This window comes from Parasteatoda tepidariorum, chromosome 7 (genome assembly GCF_982258835.1).
Source record: "Parasteatoda tepidariorum strain Cologne lab strain chromosome 7, Ptep-v5.0, whole genome shotgun sequence".
NCBI classification, from domain to species: Eukaryota; Metazoa; Arthropoda; class Arachnida; order Araneae; family Theridiidae; genus Parasteatoda; species Parasteatoda tepidariorum.
Window position 1 is genome coordinate 89,287,813 of NC_141761.1, and position 21,392 is coordinate 89,309,204.

A 21,392-nucleotide genomic window follows, 5' to 3' on the forward strand; every position below is an offset into this window, starting at 1 on the left:
CATCTCTCAATAGTAAAATATCCTAAACACGTCAGCTGTAGTCTTTGTTTTGGGTGCTCATCTTAACGTTGCATTTTGTTTTGCTGTACAAAAACTATAAGGCTTAGAAACTTGAATTTATGAAACTATATATAAAATTATACTGTGAGTATTATGGAATTTTAAAAAAAGTCATTTCATAAGTTAAATAATTATTAATTCTAAGAATTATTCGCTAGAATTATTTAACTTGCAATAAAAAATACTATGCAGGCCGCTCTGCAGTCTTTACTGATGAACAATGTAAATTTGACTAGAATGAAATTGTTTTATTCTTCAGTCAACTTATTTTTTTCTTCAAACATTTTTGAGCACTGGTAAATACCGGTTTAATAGGGAACATAATACCGGTTTTTTTTTGGGGGGGGGTAGGGATTTATTTATTTATTTATTTTATGATCCATATCAAGAAGTGCACTACTGGTTTAAGTTTTATGTGCAAGAAACATTCTAACTGCAGCTGAAATTTTTCTAAGTAGTAATACAAATATTTAGAACATTCCATTCCACATTATAAATCCACTATATGAGCCTTAAAAGTTGTTTTTAAGATTTAAAACTCTTATGTCAACATCCCAAAATACGCGAAACTATAGCTCTATTGAGAGTTAATAATAATTATAAGATATCCTATCTGTAAAAACCATTAGTCAATAACATCGAAAACATAAGTTAACATAACACCATTAAGATTGAGTTCTAGAACATGAAGATCCGATCATTAGATGAAAAGTTACTTAGGGTGATCCGTTTTTTATTTAGCGCACTCCGCACTGTAGTATCGTAATCACAATTCCATCAATACTATTGTCATATTTTAAAAAATAATTTTTCAAATAATATGGATAAATGGACCACCATATAAAATGGACTTTTTGCTAGGAGCGAAGACAAACTCACTATAACGGGTTTTTGACGAATATGAAAATGTATAAATCCACTATAAGAGCTTTAAAAGTTTTTTTTTTAAAAAACTAAGTTGCAATTTATTTACTTATAAAAATATATATGTTACCCAACTAAAAATATGCGTTAAGATTTAAAACTCTAATATATTACAACATGTCAAAATACATGAATCTGTAGCTTCGTTGAGAGTTAAAAATAATTATAAGATATCCTATCTGTAAAAACCGTAAGTCAATAACATCATAAGTTAATACATTATTACGAACAGATGTTTGAATATTAATGGAATTTTATCTCCCACGACATCAGAAAACAATGTGAACTAAATCAGATTCTTAACACTACAGCAAACATTTTATACCACGAATCGTTTTGAATAAATTACAAAACTATTCAATTTAAAGTGACCTTCAAGTCTGATACTGAAATGGAAAAGTTTATGAATCAACGCTCTCGTCGGAACAGACAAGCCTCTTGGGCAATATGCCAGATGATAGGAGAATGCGAACGCCGAACTGAGAAAACGAGAAAACAAGACAAATATTCAGTAATAAAAAAACAGAAGTTAATCAGTCTGCTTGTTTGTGTTGCCTGGAATAAAACTTTGTGTTTTGGTTAGGTGTTGGGTATTTAGGAGCAATTTTTAGTGCAGACTGGTTCAAAGGAAACAAGAGCGGCGGTATAATTTGTATTTTAGATTAGGGCTTATTTTAATACAATTTAATTTACTTTATTTTCACATTGGTCATATTTTCGTCAATTAAATAAAATTTATCCACACTGGCGACAATATCGTGAATAATAATTATTGTTATCGATATTACTCGCGATATTAACGTTTCAGATAATTATTTTTGTCGATAATGATCGCGGTTTTAAAGTAGCAATCGATAAGTGATTATGTTATAACATAGCGATTATTCGATACATATCGATTAATAGAGATTCGATATAATAGTATTCGATTAATAATCATATTTATTAATAAACGCGATAATATCGTGTAACATGTTGTTGATAATGATCGTGACATTATCATTTTGAACGATATCATACATTCATAAGACGTAGTATGCAAGTTGTATACTGAAAATAAATTTTAGAATATTATTATAACGATGTTTAAAACATATCGATATGTCAAGATAGTTTATCGATATTTTATTCAGCTCTTCTTCAGAACCGCTTGGAGAGAACCTCTAATAAAACTCATTAGGAACAAAAATGCCCTTTATGCCTGGTTAATTGGAACAAAAATGCCTGGTTTATTTAGAAGCACAAAAGAACTAGGCCTAATGGTCCGCAAATTTCAAGATCAAGAGGACCCTTAAAATTCAAACACGAATTCAAAATTTATTTAAGCATACCAATAAAATTAATACGCTTTTCGTTTTAGAATAACGCGAATAGTGAGTTACTAGAGCAATAAACAGTGAATTAACTTCATTAATATTAGTAACGATAGGATGAAAAGATGCAAACTTGAAAGTGAAATTCGCTGAATTTTTTAGTATAAAACTAGAGCGTCAGTTCAATATGGAGAGCACATAGCTTTCAAAATAATTAATTTTTAAAATAATGAATGGTGAAGATTAATAATCAGATGATATTAAAGGAGATTAAACAAATGGAAGGAAGTTAACTCGGTTTAACGAAAAAGGTCAGTGAGCAAGTAACTGGGAACATAAGTTTTGACGTCATCGAAAGAATTAAACGCTTAAAATTGCAGTGGGCTAAATAAACAGCTTAAAGAACAAACAACAGCTAGACTTACGAGGAAGTGTGATAAATTTATTTATTATTTATAAACAGCATTTATTTATTTATTATAATTTTTTAAATAAAATATGGAGAGAATCTCCATCCATGGATTGATAATAGTGGAAGATGTGTTCTATAAGAAACAGTTAATAATTCTATAGCAACAGTTTGTTCGCCGCTCTCATTCTTAAGAATATAGGGAGAAAAAGTGTTGCCCCCACAACAGAAATAAAAAAAAAAAAAATAAGAAAACTATGGTACTCTTGCTACACTGTACTACAGTCATTAGGCTCTAAGATAAGAATCTTAAATATTCGTAGCAAAATCCATAAAAAAAAATTTTTTTATATTAAAAGTCGAATTTATGTTATTTTAAGAGCAATGCTGATTATCATCTGCTTCTTATAAGTTTTAACTTTAAGACATCGATTTAGCATTTTAATAATTTATGATTATGAAGTACAACATAAAACACCGGTCTTTTTTTATTTATTTATCATATTTATATTTATCATACTTTTTTTATCATATTTGGGGGGGGTGAAAGTTAAAATCTTCCAAACACGGTTCCCCTCCAAACAGTAATTTTTAAAATTTGAACTTATTTGAAGTTATTCAGATCTAAAAGAAACAGTTATTCATCACTGAAATTTCTTTCATTTACAAAATCAATCATTTATACATTTTTAAATATGAATGGGAAAAAAAATCCAACTACTTTTTTTGGATTTCATATTTTAGTACATATACAGTTCGATGATCTAACAGATATTATCTTTACTTTCTATTAGACTATTTTTCATAATTAAAAACTATTAAAATATACTTTTGCCTGTAATTAGTACAGAAAAAAATATGTAAAAAAGGACACCGGTGTTACATCAGCATCAAAGGGGATACTGAAATATTTAAGCACATTTATTATTTCATTAATTATTTAATTGGTACCAAATTATTAGGGTACTAAATTAATTAAGCACAGTTATAAACTCAAGCTGTTTAAAAGTCACTCTTAACGATTTAATTATTATTACATATTTTAAGGTAAGCACAATTGTTAACAATAGATTAAATAATAAAATCACAAAAAAAAGACTAATTTGTAAAAAAGAAATAAAGCAAAAGAGTTCAAATATTATGCAAATTCGATAATTAAGCGTGCTTAATTATCTACGCACGCTTTAAAAACTTTTTTTTAAGTTAAATATGTAGGTCACGAAGGCAAATAAACAGAGCCAATGACTTTGGCGCCAAAAAGACTCTCCCACGTGGAAAGTGGGGGTGGAAAGGTTAACCCTGAAATTTCTGTGTCAAGTTCAGGGCCAATCAATAGAACCACACCTTTCTTACCCCTTTCCATCTTGAATGACTCATGTAATCAATACAGAAATCCGGTAACTTTCTTTTTATTTTTTTTATTTTCTTTATCAACGATTGCAGTTGATATCATATTAGGCAGATTAGAAGTTATAAAAATAATTCCTTGTCTGAAGGTCCGGATAGCGCTAATATCTACTGGTAAAAAAGGCAATATCACGGGTACACTTGAAATTTAACATTAAATATATCTGCACATCACTTAAAATCATTTTCATGCTTTATAATCACAGAACTATTGCCTTCTTTTGAATGAAACTTGATAAATTATAGCCAATCGAGTTAACTATTGAATAAAACACTAGATTGGTTTTTTTACATAAAAAATAATTAAAAATTAAAGAAAAATTAAATAAAAAGTCAAACATATTTGCTGATGGATGTTCATTAAAAACTTAACTTTTTTAAGACTAAAATTTTGGATAATGTGTAATCAATTTCGTTATTTTCTGCATTAGATTCTAGCCATTTTTCACTGATTCTGAAATGCACGAATTCGTTTATTTTTCGCTTACGCGATCTATTTTACTTTATTAAATGCTTTATTTGTTTCTTTTTATTATTGACATAGAGCTCTGCCCTCGTTCCATGGTTAATTCTTTCTTTCTTTCTTTCTTTATTTATTTATTTTTTTTATTGACATGGAGCTCTGACGTCGTTCTATAGTTGATTAACAGGGGCATATTTAGGGTCTAACGGACCACTAAATATTATTTCATGGTGGTCCGAGAGGAGTTTAAATGGTCTCCTACCAGTTGAAAACCAAGGTTTTCGAACACAGTGAAGATAAGCAAAATATTTAGGACCAACAGGAATAGTAATCCTTTATAATTTAGTAATATTTATTTCTGATTTTTCCTCCATTTAATCCCAATTAAATTAGTTTTATCTTTTACCGAAGTCAATTTGCGATTATCATTCGGCATTAAAATTCTAAATTCGGTACTAAAATTGTTTACTAACTAGTTGGGTACTAATTAGTAATCACACGGTCGTGTCTAATCATGTGGTTGAGCGTGGCGAGTTAACGTTACAGCTTTAATGCTTAGGTTTATTATAATGCTGAATCCATTTTCGGATCAGATTGAATTTGGATGCCTGCAAGCGACGTCATGAGTGTGTGTCGAACCTGATTGGATGACCCACGCTTGACGTCACTTTTCATATTTAATTTAAATTTTAATACCGTCGTTAAACAATCGACCCAATTTTAGGTATACGACTACTAATGTTCAACTTCGTAACTTTGTAATTTTAAACCTAATCCAGAAGACTCCTCGATTAAGCATTGGGAGAAATTTGCCTTCGTGGAGAACTTTTTGATGGAACTAACCCGCATTAGCGTTACATGGAGAAGACCACGAGAACCACTCACGGTTAGCCTGACGGCATGGGGACTCTAATCCATGATCCGTCTACCACTGAGGATATTTCACGTCAGCACTGTGGTCGGAACAAGCTGGATGCGGAATTCGTATCGACTGGGATTCGAACCCGGTTCACGTTACTGAAAGGCTCCCGGTCAATAAACAAAAATGAAGGGAAAAAAAAGAGAAATAATAAGCGAAATGCTATAAACCAACAAACAAAAAAAATGAGGAAAAAATGTAATGAGCAAAAATGATATGAATATATAAACAGCATGAATCAACTAGTGGTATTTGTTCATCGAATTCTATCACAGATAAAATTCTGGAAGGGGAGTAATGTTGCGTAACTACCACTATAAATATTGAATACCAATTCACTAGTATATATAAAACATGTTAACTTGATTCCATCACAAGGTACCTTTTGATAGATTAAGGTTGACATAGTCGATAATTATATATCCCCTCAGATCTTTTAACATTTCTATTGAGAGCAAAAATTTCGAAATATCCTGCAATTCTTTGTTTTATTTTATTATTTATTTTGGCAATTTAAAAAGCAAATGAATTTGTATAAAACAGGTTGCGTAGAGTTTTTAAAAAGTGCTTAAAGGTGCTTATTTTCGATTTTCGTTTTTCAAAAGCCCTTAAAGGTGCTTTTTTCATTGGGTGTTCTTAAAAAGTGCTTAATTTTCCCTTTTTCAAAATGAGATTTTTTTCTTTACCATGTTGATTTTCATTACGAATCATGCAAAAATAAGACACAGTTCACATTGTTCTTTTCAACTTTTTCTTAATTAATTCAACCCCAATCCATTTCGGCGTATTGTTAGTCCGTAGCGTATGAAAACGCCATTCGTTTTACAGGATTCAAAATGATTTTTGATTCATGATTTTTGACAATTGTCAAAAACAATGCAATAAGTTTTTTTTTTTTTAACGTGACGGTTAAAAAACGAAAAAAGCAAATGAATTTGTATAAAACAGGTTGCGTAGAGTTTTTAAAAAGTGCTTAAAGGTGCTTATTTTCGATTTTCGTTTTTCAAAAGCCCTTAAAGGTGCTTTTTTCATTGGGTGTTCTTAAAAAGTGCTTAATTTTCCCTTTTTCAAAATGAGATTTTTTTCTTTACCATGTTGATTTTCATTACGAATCATGCAAAAATAAGACACAGTTCACATTGTTCTTTTCAACTTTTTCTTAATTAATTCAACCCCAATCCATTTCGGCGTATTGTTAGTCCGTAGCGTATGAAAACGCCATTCGTTTTACAGGATTCAAAATGATTTTTGATTCATGATTTTTGACAATTGTCAAAAACAATGCAATAAGTTTTTTTTTTTTTTAACGTGACGGTTAAAAAACGAAAAAAGCGTCAATTGTCAAAAACTTTCCAACCCTGCCTAATAATAATATTTTTTTAAAGTGTTTAAAAATATATTTTGAGTGCTTGAAAAGTGCATAAAAGGTGCTTTTTTTTGTTGAATAATTTGGCTATAAAAGCTTATTATAGATAACTATAGAAAAATGGCATAAATTAAAAATTAACGAAGGCACTACGAGTAAATACTAGGGGAAAAAAATATAAATGTAATGACTTACCCCAAAAAAAAGTTTTCAATTCGACGCAGCTGCTTTAAACAGCTTCGAATCTTAAAAAACACATAAGATTGAATGAATGTTTAAAAAACTTGTCACCTTGAATAGCATTACAAAAAAGGAAATGTCACATCTGGTCTGCTAGTTGTCAGCAAGTGATTGAAAATAATTCAACGCTTGATAATTTGCCGCTTTCTTACATAAGTTTTTTTTTTGCCCTTAACTGCAACCGTCATAAAATAAAACAGAACGGGGAATAATGTATTGTTAGCAAGATTGAAACATTAAATGCATGTGTGTTAGAAATAATAATAAAATAAGTATTCATTCTTGGACACACACAAAAAAAAAAAAAAAACATCCAATCAATCTGTAGATGAAATCAAAATGTTGATGAAATAGAACATAACAAATGATGCATATAAAAACATCGATTCCCAAAATAACCATTTATTATAGAATCGTTTTCTTAAAAAACTTGTTTTTTCTCCTCACTTTAATTGATGTATGTAAGTGACTTATGCCCATCGAAATGATAGCTTATATTTTCAAACATTCGCTAGAAATTATATTTCGAAATACATGGCATTGCATTGAAATTCCAAGGCATATAAGTATGATTTTATATGAGACCGTTGAAACCGATGAAACCTTAGAAAGGTTGCCTTTCAACAATTGTTTCAAATTGCGTCTTCCAGTAATTTGCATTTAATTTAAAACGGGAGAAACAAGAAACCTTTCAAAATTCATTAAACAACGGAAATTGAACGTAACGACAATAGATTAAATAACAAATTTTCGAAGAAAGATAAAAATAAAAAAAAGAAGAAGAAATCTTTTCCCAATTTAGCTCAACGAAATTTCGTCATTATATACTTATACTAGTTGTAAAAGATTATTTTCATTAAAATAAAAGAATTTATATACAAATTTATAACAATTAACAACATTTTTGCTTTGTAATTTTATACTAATTGTGGGGAGGGTAGATATCAACAGTGTCAACCTTCATCTATGAAAAGGTGCCCCAACATAGAATTGAGTTAACATGCCTTATATGCTAGGGAATTGGAATTGTATTTTTAGTGGTAGATACACTACAGAACTCCACCAGAATTATATCTGTGATAGAATTCGAAAAACGGATACCACTAGTAGATTAATTGCTGTTTTGTGATAAGCCAGGAGAGCTGTATTAAGATCACCGTACTTTTGCTGATCGTGAGAGCTGTATTAAGTTCACGGACGTGGGTTGCTCCTGTGTTGCCATTAGCAGTCGAGTGCATGCAGGCCGACGTTGTGTGTGATCGAGACCTAAATAGCAACAACAAGAGGTGGATAATATGCCTATCGAAGTACGCGTGTTCAAATCGAAGTGGAAGTTTCTGTCAAAGCATGCATGTTCGCATCACGTCCGGGTCACCAATGTGGGGAGAGTAGTTATCGACCATGTCAACCTTCGTCTATGTAAAGGTACCCCACCATGAAATCGAGTTAACATGTCTTGGGGAATCGGAATTGTATTTTTGTAGTGGTAAATACGCTACACTAATCTATTAAAATAAAACAAATTGAGACTTTAAAAAAATCATTTGCATACACATATGAAAGTCTATAAAAATCAATATACTGGGTGTATCGTAATGGCAGCCCTTACTTTTTAGAATCATTGTACAAAACGGAATAAAAAGTATGAAAATATGTCCATATGGGATTGCACATTAATATTTAAGAGACAAAAATTAAAATCCTTTTCGAAATCTGTCGAATCACTAGTAGGCTAGTAGTAATCAGGCTGATCAAGTTGTCTTTACAGAACACTGTGTGTCTATAGTCTACATAAAAAATTATACACTATATAAGAAAAAAATCGTCATTAAACGCTACAAATAAAAATATTAAAAAAATGTAAAAACTCTTTTCAAAGCTCATGGTCATAAAGTTGATAAAGCAAAAGTGAAAAATGTTAGAAAATCAAAAAGAAAAATTAAACTCAATATCTTGAAACCGTAATATCTTAACTTAAATAAGAATTTTATTGAGAAAATCTTTTTTCCTGCCGTAGAGCATCACGAGCGCTTCTGATACAGTTAATATTTTTTTAATTATTTTATGGCAAAGAAATTAGGATTATCTTTGTGCTAGACTAAATTTCAACGTAGAAAACGCTTGAAGCACACACATAAAATAATATTAAAAATAAAAATTAAAAAAACAGACAGCCGTTTCGATACTATTACAGTAATTACACTACACATACATTACAATTACACATCAATTCTAATGTTGGTACAAGCAGTTAGTTTAATGAGTACTGATTATAATACCATATTCGAAGCCTGTTCTTCAAGTTTTTTGTTTTGTTTTTCTGTTATTTTTTGATCAAATTGTTTTCGTTTCCTTAACTTAAACGCAGTCAGAAATTTAGTACAAAATTTTGTAAATCGGACTAATCGGATTGAAGAGGAGGGAGGGCTTCATGAAACTGTGACAGTTTGAGACGAGGGGTAACGAACGGGTAACAACAATTGTGGCAACACATATTTTGGTTAAAATAAAAACAATTAAAATCAGCTGATCAATTATTTTGTTTTTTCATCTCTCTTCAAAAAAGTACTAAAATAATCATTGTTAAGTAAGTACACACAAATGTCATTAAAACTCACAGTTAAAATTGAAATATGATACATAACGTTGGACTTGGTTTCTCAACTGCAGGCATAAGATTGTGTAAAATAGTGTGACTCATGACAAGGGGGTAGGGGCTAAGGGAAAGTGTGACACTTTGTGACAAAGGGTAAGAGGGACTGCAAATTAAGTTCAAAGATGGATCTAAATAAATTATATGAAATATAAAAAACAAATAAGCATTCAGTTAAAAGTACATATTTTTATATTTTGAAAAAAAATGAATTTTCATCCTTGAATTACTTAAAATCATTACCATAAAATGTTCCAGTTTCGTATTTTTTTTAATACGCTTTAATTAAATAATTCAAAATGTAAAAGAAATAAAAAAATAAAAATTATGATTTAAATTCCTTTTTTTTTTTAATAATTCCCATCAATATTGCAAAACTGAATAATTTTGAAATTCTTTTTAATAAAATTTCGTAAAACTTATTCTCAAATAACGTAAAAAATCTAATTGTAAACTCTTTAGCGATAAAAAATTAATTTGCTTTAACCAGAAAGAAACAAAAAACTATTAATAATAATAATAAATAAAAGAATTATTCATTATCTAAAAAGAATTATTCGCTGGATTTATTCGTCTTTTTACTTTTTAATCTTTATTGTATACTTTTATTTTTTTTAAAAAAATTCTATTAAACTACGTTTTTAAATTCCGGAATTTCGAATGTTTAGAAAACAGCGTGGAATAAAAATTTATACATTCTAGAAATATTTTTCCAATAGAACGTTCCAAGTACATCTATTTATCCTGAACTATATATAGATTAAATCTTTCCTTTTTCTATTATAAGTATCAAACGAAAAATATAAAAAACGCAAACCTAATACTTTTTGAGTTTAAATTGGAGTAAATATTTTGAAGAGAACTTCGGAAATATCTGGAACTTTCTTCAATGTTCCCCAGCATTTTTTTTATTCCCTCAGATGTGTTTTGTCAGGGTTGAGGGTAGTGAAGAGATTAGAATCATCTGTCGTTGAGGGGAGGAATTTTTCAATTTACAAAAAAATCAGTTCCTATTGATTTTTTTTCTTCATAAAATAAAAAAAAGAAAAATTTATATGTATTTCCAATTGGGTATACTATAGCCTACGTCACAGATCGTGTTATTCCTACTAAATTTAACTAGTAAATAGCATTTTCTGCGAACCTGATTTCTAGCAACAAGTAAAAGCATCAAACGAAGTGTCTTGTTATAAGTCGCTACTCGCCAGGTTGGAATTGTATTAGTCTAGTTCCTTTGGAAATAATTTATATTGTTGTTTTACCGAAGTTTATGAATTTAGTGAGCATATTTAAAACTCAGTTTATTAATTAAACTAAAAGGTAAATGTTATTCCTAGTAAGTGGAAGTAGTTGTGCTTTTTTCATATTATACCCAATTGTGTCAAAAAATAAATCATATCGATTAAATTATTTAACATAAACAAACTTCTATCGATTTCATTGTCCTTTTTCAAATAAAGAAAAAGAAAATTAATACATTTCAAATAGAGTGAAAATAATTCTTAACAATGAAGTTTAAATTAAAATTATTTGATCAAAATTATAAAATAAAACAAATTCCTAACAATTTTATTGTTTCACTTTTTATTCAATTAGTATTGACATAAAAAAAGAAGAAAACTGTATTTGAAACTATGTCAAAAAATAAACCAGATCGACGATATTTATAAAAATAAAATGAATTTCTATCAGTATCGTATCGATTCAAGAACAGGGTGAAAAGTCGTTCGTGACATCATATCGCTTGCATTTATAGAAGCTTAAATAAGAAAGAGATGACTCAAACGATATTTGAAAAGCATTTTCTTCTGTTTGCATGTTATTTCTTTTTCTGCAACCGTTAAAGGAAGAAAAAAATATACGAGTACTACGTGATAACAACACATTTGATGTGAATGGTTGTTTAAAGATAGCGAAACCTTTTTTACTAATTGGGTTTGAGTCTACAAACCATAATAGCTAAAAGCAAAAAGACAGAAAGTGGAATTTACGAAAGATCTCAGTTGGATATATTCCAAATGTTATAACGGGCAGGGTCGTTGTATCCTAATGTTTTCTTTTTCGCGGGAGGGGAAAAGAAAATTATATCAACCCAACAGGTGGTTTCACTCAATTGCTCAGACAGAATTCGAAATGACTTTTATAAGCAGCAGTCTTAGTATACGTCAGAGGGGTGGAAACGGAAGGGGGGAAGGCAAAGCACGCTATAAATCACCTTAATTTAAACTTTACAAATTAACTGATTACTAATATTTACTCTATTCATATCTTGAAACATGTAAAATACAAGATCGTCGTCCAATCTAACTAGAATTGAATACCTGCTAGTGACGTCATCGTACGTAAATCGTGGCATTTGTCGATTCAGAAACCAATCAGGTTAGAAACATACGCGTGATGTCACTGACAGGCATCGGATTAAATCTGATTTAAACCACATGGTTAAGCTTAACCACTTCACTTCTTCTCGAGTTGCAAGTACCCAATTGCTAATGGGAATATGTATTGCTTTAAATAAACATAAATTTGCTATTTTTAAATGTTTAAATAGAATTGTGTTTACACAAAAATATCAATGAATGTTAAATTAAAGCAAGAAAATTTAAGATGAAATCGGGATTTCTCTTAAAAACGCTAAAAAAAGGAAATTCCACCATTAATTTTAATTTTTTCTTTTAATCTAATCTTTAATATTAGTTAATTGAAGGAAATACAGACATTACTCGAAAATTTCTCAACATATTTTCTGGTAAAATTATACAAAGAAATTTCTGTTATCAGCACTTTTTAAAAGGCATTTTAGTACAACATATCTCTCTGTCTCTAAATTTTACAAATACCTTTGCTCTTTCTTGTTTCTTTATAAGTTGTAGTAGTAGTACTTTGTTTACATTTGAGTTGAGCTACTCAATGGGCTATTGGCAACGGTCTGGGTAACGTGACTGAGGATGCTCGGAAAAAATGCCATTACAATTTTGATCCTATAAAGAGGCTCCTCAGCTGAGCAGCCCGATGACCTGCGAGTGAAATTGAGCACTTTATGGTAGAACAGTTTAACCGATACGAGCACCCTCGGTTCTTCGCAGGCCGATCAAAGAAGGTCCCCCCCCCCACAGACCCTTACCAGTGAACTAGACTTCGGTGATCTACTGGGAACCGAATCTTACAATCAGTCCACAGTAGGAATTCTTTTAATTTTATTTTATTTTATTTATTTATTGGATTAATTATTTTCACGCAAGAAGTTTCCAGAAAACTAGGGTAAGTGATAAAAGAAAAGAAAGGGATGAGTTGTAGTGCCACATTTAATTTTTTTCTTCTTTTTTTAGTTCGATAAGTTAAGAAGATATATAGTTTTTGTACTTTAAACAAAACCCTACATTTTTAACAGAATTTAACATAAAACCTGTATTTTAGAAGTTGTTTCGATCAATGCTGACAGTGTGGCAAATTAGCATATTAAATAACGGCATAATTGGCCCACGATCTATGAATGAGCAATTCCATGAAAGACCACTAGCTCAATTGATTTTTATGATTGTAGTATAGAAGTACTGATACACATGATGATAGCAGAAGAATTGCTCCTTTTAAAACTTCAGGTGGTACCTAATACAATCATTTTGATGAAAAAACATTGACTAATTTTATAAAGCACCACACTCTCAAAAATAAAACTCTCACTTCTGACGATTCTGTAATCCTTGAGCTGCATTTCGTTAATTTTGAGAATCATTTCGTCACGAAATCACGTGATTTATGGCGAAACGCGAACTCTCAAATATATGACGAAAATGTTTATTGGAACCTTATCGAAGTGCATTGTGGGTGATTGACTAGAATGAAGACTTCACGATCAAACTAGAATGACGTAATAAGTCGACCAAATGATCAACAATGCCACTCGTACTTATTATTATTTTGAAAAATATGTTAGAATAATGAAAGATTTCTTTACTTTTGATAAAATCCATTGCCTCGAAAAAGTGGCGATAGTTATTTCGGCAAACACTTTTGTTTCGGCACTTTTTATTCGCCCGGAGCATATACTAAGAAATGATTTCGTCAAAAACGGGGAAAGTTTCGTGAGAATTGAGCATCCTTTTTTTTACAGTGCAATGTAACTTCGATTAAAACATTTATTGGGTTAAAGAAGCCTCAAGTTGATGTTACTTTGAAAAAAACATTTAAAAAAATTTTTTAATGGCCGTTAAAATTCTAAATTAGTACAATATTCATTCATTCACCTAAAACACACATTTGTAAATTATAATAACCTGAGAAACAAATTAATATTATTTCACGTAACTAAAAATTCATAAAACTTCGCGAAGTTAGTGAAAGTTAAGGGTAAATAAAATAAAACACCACAAAACTAATTTATTAGATTAGATTATATCAAACCCATATTAAGATAATTATTACAAAAAACACATTTGTAAATAATAATAGTAATATGAAAAGCCTACCGCCATTATATCATAAGGATAAAATTTTATAAAATATGCATAAAACTGAGCCAATTTTGGGTAAATAAAACGAAACGATGTAAAACTAATTTTTACTTAGAACAGAGATTACATCAAATGATATTTATTACTAAAAACACGCATTTGCAAATAATAAAATAAATAAGCCTATCACTATCATTTCATAGAACCGAAATTTAATAAAAAGTGCATTAAAGTTAGTCTGTTTAGAGTAAAGTAAACAAAATGCCGTAAAATTATTGTTTGCAATTGCACGGAACAGATGACACCCATACTATGATAATAATTATCCATTGACGAAATTCAAGTAGTCGATGGAATTTCCGTCGTATAATCTAGGAACGCCCTTTCGCGGAAATACATGGCGTTGCGCGGGAAACTTGATTTATCATTCACGTTACTAAATTCTTTACATCGTAACGGATATTGAATATTTTAAATATTAACATTATTGGACGGATAACAGAAAAGGTTTACAGAAAATACATCTGAGAGAGAGAATATTTCAATAAAATAACAACTATTGAATTAAAAAGACAGCTCCTAGTTTTCAATCAATCTAATTAATTCGATAGCATATTGCAGTGTTTCCCAAACTTTTGACTTTTCTGTACCCCTTCTAAATTTTTCGTTACGCTGTGTACCACTAATAAAAAAATGAATGTATTTTTTACTATAAAAAAAATTACACTAAAGTTAAAAATCACAACTGGCTGTTGAAACAACTAATTATTAACGCTTAACTCTGCAAAAACTAGCCAATTGAAAAATACGTAATCGTAGATTTTCCTTTCTATCTTTATTTTTTTTAAAAAAATTGAAATTTTCGTTTGTTGCAAAATATTTAGCATAAGAACGCGTACCCCCGATAAACTGTTACCGTACCCCTGGGGGTACGCGTACCACACTTTGGGAAACACTGGCATATTGATACACTTTCCATTGCAGTGAAAAATTTAATACAAACAAAAACAAAGCAAAGGATTTTTGCAAACGATTTTTTTTAAAGATTTTTGCAAACGATTTTTTTAAAAGATTTTTGTAAACGATGCATTTTTGCAAACGATTTTTAACGAAATGGCGGCATATCGAATGAAAAATCAAAGTTCTGGAGTCGGAATTGAAGAAAATTTAAGCCTATTCAGGCCTTTTCATCCAATACTTAACCGAACTATTGAATAAAAGAACACAGAAAACTATTGAAAAAAATAGAGATTGATAAATGAATTAAAAATAAGGTATCTTTTAATTTATAAATTCCAAAACGAAATTTATTTAGCTAAGTTATTAACATAAATTTAAAAAGCATCAAATTCAAATTCATTAAATGCGAATGAATTTGATGCATTAATTTGTAATAATTTCCTATTTCATGAATATTCACTGAACAATTTTTTTTTGCCATACGATGTTCATATACATGCTCGTGTGTGTGAAAGATATTGATATGCGCTCTTTTCTTATAATGATTTTGCACAATTTCCATATTTTGTACAAATATATTTCTTTTTTTGTTATGTACTCTACAAATAAAAGACACTTTATTTATTATTATATTTTGTATCATAACATAACTGTTCAAATAAATTTTAAAAATATTATTGAATTTGAAATTAACAACTACTTAATAATAATTTTAATACTTTCAAGCGTACAGTAAAGCTTGGAGTCGGACATTTTAACTTCCGACTCCATAGCTCTGTGAGAAATGCCTAACAGGCCAAGTTTTTTCGTCGAATTACTCAAAAGCTGCAACGAATGTTATGCAAACAAGTCTTACCGATCATGGAAACTGTACCATTAACATATATGCTGTTAACTTTTTTATTCTATTACAGATAAAATATTGCCACCATGTATTGAATGAAAAACATCGTAAACTGAGCAGCGATGTCGGTGGTTTACAGTCGAAGTCGGGCACTTAGATGTTCGACTCCGGAATTATATATACTATCATGTATCTAAGAGACCGACTACGATTTACACTCCAATTGCAACTTTCACTGAATTTTAGAACGTTAATATTATTCAGTGAGTGGTCTTTCCAATTATTATATTATGTATGATTAGAATTTAGGATATTTTTTTTAAAATTCCAATTTGTATTATTATAGGTATATGTTGAAAAATAAATTTAACAAATATATCAGGATAAAATATTGAAAGGCAAAATCATTAGAGGAATAACTAAAACGCATATATTTAATTATAGTAAAACAAGAAAAATCTTCATGGAATAATTTAATATTCATGAACTCAGCAACTTTAACCAATAATTTAGTTGTGTTATCAAGTTATGCCATTTTGCAATTCGTAGCTAAAGAAGTTTTTAGATTTTTTGAATAAAATCCTTTATTGTTAGTTTATTTTTTAACATCGACTTTTCGATATTTTCAATAATTTTCTGTGTTCGTTCTCAATAGTTCAATCAAGCATAAGCTCAAAAACGATAAATTATTTGTGTGTACATAAATCACGCTTTATTTTTCTCCTCTATAAATCTGTTTCACCTTATCTAAACGAAAACGATCTCGAACTTACATCTTGTTGGAGTTGCAAAAAAAAAAAAAAATATCGTATCATAAACTGTTATGCAACCTATTTGTTTATAGTATTTAAATTTCAGAAATAAATTACCAAAATTAAAAAACATGTTATACAAAACTAAGCTACATCAGACCAAATATAATAAGAACGATCCATTTGGAACTGAGCCAAGTAAAAATTCCATTACAAAATTAACCCTTTTCCCAGGAAAAAGGAACATCATTGGTTTTTATTATTTTATAACTTGTTTATTATTATTGCTTATCTTAGTTAAAATTGGCCCTATACCTAGTAAAAGAATTTAGAACATCAAAATAAACAAAAGATTTTTCACGTGTTGTGATATCTGGCAACCTGCCAAGTGTACCATTAGGAGAATATTTCGATCGTTTGGTTTCCTAAAATTTTCTGTATATACCTTTTTCTATATTACCACCCATAAAGCGATAGCTACTAAAAATGTCTTATTATTATTATTTAAAGCAAAATTCAATTTTCTAAACAATTTTATTTCAATTGTCAAAATTCAATTTCTGAAGAAGAATACATTATTGCGTAATATAAATTGAAAGTATTGATCATATATTTATTTTCAACAGTTAATAATATTTCGAGTAAATAACTGTTATTCTTCTTAGAAATAACTACTTTTTTCTTATTCTCACCATTTTTTTTTCTTTTTACAATCCCACCCATCAAATCAAAGTCACTACAGATTTTTTTTTTTTTACGAAGCAAAATTTAGTTTTATAGAAAAATAATGTAAGATAAACTGAAAGTATTGATTATATCCTTATTTTCAAGAAGTTATAATGTTTGGAGTAAACAACATTTATTCTTTTCACGTTAATTATGTTTCAAAGGGTCCCCCCATAACACAGGATATTTTAAATTAAATGTTTATATACTTTTTAAGCTTATTTATCTGAATAAAATAGTATTTATTAAATCCAAATAGCATTTTCAAATAAGTATGCTGTTAATGTTTGGTCTAAGTTAGTTTATATATAATTTTTTTCCTTAAAAAAATAAAGAAATAAACTTGGACCGATTTATCATTGAACAGCGTTTAAGGCTGCATAAAACAACACTATTTTAGAGTTCAACGGCATTAATCGGCTATACTGCGCCAAACATAAACAATACTATATTTTATGCGTATCAAACTGTGTTAGTGATCAATCGAAAAAAAGGGTAAATCACAGGGGTACTTTAAGGGTTGTGGGACACTTGCTTAATATAAATGGCAGTATGAATAATTAACTATGATGATCCGATTATTCTGTTATCGAAAAAAACAAATTCCTTAAATTAATACCAATTCCTAATATTAATATTAACTGCTTAATTTAATATTCCTTAATTTTTTGTAGTAAGTCAAAAGAATTATGAAGTAGTGCATCTGATTTTGTAAGATTAAAAGTAAAATAATTTCGATTAAACGAAATACTTTTAATAGTTTACCCCAGTAAAAGAAAATGTACTTATAAATTATAATAAAGTGATCAAACTATTTCTTATTTTTCAAATTTGCTTATTAAATTTGATAAATAGATTATTTAAATTTAGATTTATAAATCAAAATGGTATTTCTATAAAAATGAAATGAAATTTATTAAAACTTGCATCATGGTATCAATAGAAAAGATTTATAAACATTGACAAAATTATATAAAAATGATGCATCACATTTTGAATTCTTATAAATAATTTAACATTAAAGTTTAAATTCACAATAATTCAAATCGATTTCGACAAAAATGTATCAAAATTTCAATCAGAAAAATGTAAACATTGGCAAGAAAAGCGATAACTCTAAAGAATAATAATAAAAAAACAAACTAGCATAGATATTTTAATACTATCATAAACAATTTCTATAAAATTTGTATACTGGTTAAAAAAACAATTTTGCCAAGAAAAATGACTTCGAAATATTCTATTGCAAAATCGTTGAATACTCTATAAGCAAATTTTAGAATACATAGGAAAGGAAAAATCGTCAAAATTTGCATATTCGTCAAAAAATTACAAATATTTATTAGTTTCTCTGTTTTTGTTGTCGCATGCCATTAAAGAAAGAGAGGTGCGCTTCTTATTTTCCATTGGCGCCATCTATGATCAAATATTAGACTCGTGCACACACATACGTCGCAGCTCGTTTTACAGGGAGGTCACAACATCTATCCATCCGCAAATCGTAATTTTGATCTGAACCAGAGCACGTTTATCTCCGAATCAGTACCCTCAGAGGTTTATGGGAACTTGGAGGACTTTGTGATCTCAACAGATTTAGCGTGCATCAATCACCATTTTGAGGTGGGGATCGAACTCATGATCATTCGTACATGGGCCTAATGCCCTACCAACCAGGCTACCCCGGACCGTCGATTTCTCTAAACACTATTATACATTTTGAGTATATAAATATTTCAGTAATAGTACTATTTATATTTTAATTGCATCACATGCTGAACAATTTCATCAGAATTTGTATATTGATTAAAACAATATTGACAGATAAAAAATGACTACGAAATATTCTATTGCAACATCGTTGAATATTATTCTATAGCAAATATCAGAATATTAAGTAAAAATCGTCAAAATTTGTAGAGTGTACAAAAAATTACAAATTCGGACAAAAAAGGACGATTTCACAAAATGATAAAAATATGAGTATATTCTCAAATGCATCTGAGTACTTAAATATTTAAATTCAATCATTTATATTTCAACAGCATCATATCCTACATAATTTCGTCAGAATTTGTAAATTGAAAAAATTTAAAACAAAATACAAAGAAATTATTAACAAAAAAAAAAGTCTTGAAATATGCTAGTGTAAAATCGCTGAATATTCTATAGCAGTGATTCTCAACCTTTTTTTTGTGGCGGCACAATTTTAACGATTTCGAAATTTGACGGCACACAATGAAAAAAAATTAGTTTAAAAGTTGTTTACTTACCTATAATACACTGTGTTAAATAGTTTGTGATAATAATTTTGAATGTGAAATAAAATAATATGTACTACAAATGCACGTTTATTAAGGGATTAATTATTTCTTTCGATTAATTTTTTATTAGTTGGGAACAGTTATTTATTTTTTTGCTAGTTATTAATTGTTAGCTTGTTTTCCATAGTTATTAACTGTTAGTTTTTCTACATTGTTATTTTTTTGTGATTTCTTGTTAACTAGTTTTTTTTGCTAATTATTAATTGTTAGCACATTTTTTTGTTAGTTATTGTTAATTTGCTTTTATAACTATTAATTGCATAGCTTACTTTAATGATTAGCTTTAATTTCCGTTTGAAAGTCATATTTAGCTTTCTTTCTTTCTTTTGTTATTTAATAATTTTAATGGCCATTAAGTTTTCTACTTATTTCGACAATTTTTAAAATTGCCATTGACAATTTAAACGCTTCCTCCTTATTTCAACTTACTTTAAGATTGTCAGAGACAAGACAATCAAAGATTTTCTCGCGGTTAAAGACCGGAAAAATTATAATATATATATATATATATATATATATATATATATATATATATAATATTATGTATGTATATATAATATTATATATAATATACACTTTTCTTTAATTTAAACTTTACTCGAAATAAAAAAAAGTATTATAATTTTTATTGTATCATTTCTAATATTTGGCGGCACATTTTAAGAATTTGGCGTCACACAAAAGTGCCGCGGCACAGTGGTTGAGAATCACTGTTCTATAGCATATATGATCAAAAGTTGTATATTGGTAAAAAAAAAAAAAAATAAATATTGATGAGAAAATGACGATTTCTCTAAATAGTACATATATGAGTGTTCCTCTAATACATATGAGCATATAAATATTTTAATACTATTATTTATATTTTAACAGCAACATATCCTAAAATATTTCGTCAGAATTTTTATCATAGTATCGAAAATAATTATAAAAAAAAATATTGCAAAAGGAAAAAGAATAAACGCTATATTTCTTAGACATTTTATATGAAATAGAGTTAATATAAATATTTCTATAGTATCGAATAGCAAAACAAAGACCCAAATACCAACTTACCCAAACAGTGAAAGCGTACCCCCGTATCTGCAATCCCCCTTTCCTACAGGGAGTGCAACTTTTTCAAGAGTATCAAAGCACAACACAGCACAGATGAAAGCACCTTCTGCAAATAACAACCACTCACACACGGTCAGTGGATTCTATCTACACTTTCAGCACTAACGTACACGTGAGCGGTAAAATCAACACAACACCGCGTTTACAAATCTCCATACAACAACACAACAAACGCGTTAACTTCACTGAAGAAGCTAAAAACCGCCTTATTTCTCCGGTGGGAAGAGGGGAAGGGGGGAAACCTGATGGTTAAGGGTTGCTAGAATCAATAGATGACTCGCCAGAAGAATTGCTCGCCAAACTTGTCATTACGCAATCTCAGCCCTTGTTGGCCTCTTGTTCAACGGAAGAAAATAAAGAATATTAAATCATACGGAGCGAGAGGCCAAAGATAGGACGTGTGGCTGTTGTCGAAGGTCGCAGATGTGATTAATAGTTTTTTCGAACGTAATAGTTATATGAACT

The 21,392-nt window shown here is 29.2% G+C and overlaps 1 protein-coding gene across 4 annotated transcripts in view; it reads right to left on the reverse strand.

The window, feature by feature from the left end:
- The window catches only part of LOC107453731 (5'-AMP-activated protein kinase subunit gamma-1), a 369,446-nt gene that overhangs the window by 214,783 nt on the left and 133,271 nt on the right, over positions 1-21,392 (reverse strand). The window contains exon 1 of one of the 4 annotated variants that reach the window (XM_071183176.2): positions 20,868-21,148. The exons of 2 other annotated variants lie outside the window; for them this stretch is intronic. The gene's annotated coding sequence lies outside the window, so the exon portion shown is untranslated. Of the gene's footprint in view, positions 1-20,859; positions 21,149-21,392 lie in introns of those variants that run through there. One more of the 4 variants, XM_087168248.1, reaches the window with a different exon arrangement.